We start from the raw sequence: 433 nt of genomic DNA, 5'->3' as shown, positions 1-433 counted from the left end.
GGTACCGCTTATCGGTGACCACCGGCGGTCCGTCACACTTCTTCCCCACGACTGTGTGTATGTTGACCTTTGGGGTTTAAGGAAAGCGTCGCTTGACACCTCAGCCTTTGTAGGAAGGAGGCTCTAATATATAAGGGGTATCTATAGTATATAATGAAAACATGAATCATATACTGTGAAGGATGCATAGAGCAGTTACAGCTGGGAAACAGACCGTGTGTGGAGCCTCACTTGCCATGCTTCAGGGGTGCGATCTCCGCACATTTGCACTAAGCTAACTCGCGTCGCCATTCCCTTGAATTTGAACAAAATGAGAACCGTTTTGCTCGCGACATCCTCGTGTGTCCCTCCCTACTATTCTGTGCGTGTTGCTGGAGCTGTGCCAGCACCTCAGTGGAACATAGCTGGAAGCCATCCTTCCGCATTTGCACTG

Source organism: Eimeria mitis, genomic scaffold (assembly GCF_000499745.2).
Source record: "Eimeria mitis Houghton genomic scaffold, Emh_scaff5963, whole genome shotgun sequence".
Taxonomy (NCBI): domain Eukaryota; phylum Apicomplexa; class Conoidasida; order Eucoccidiorida; family Eimeriidae; genus Eimeria; species Eimeria mitis.
The sequence above is the reverse complement of the archived record's forward strand: the minus strand, read 5'-3'. Positions refer to the sequence as shown.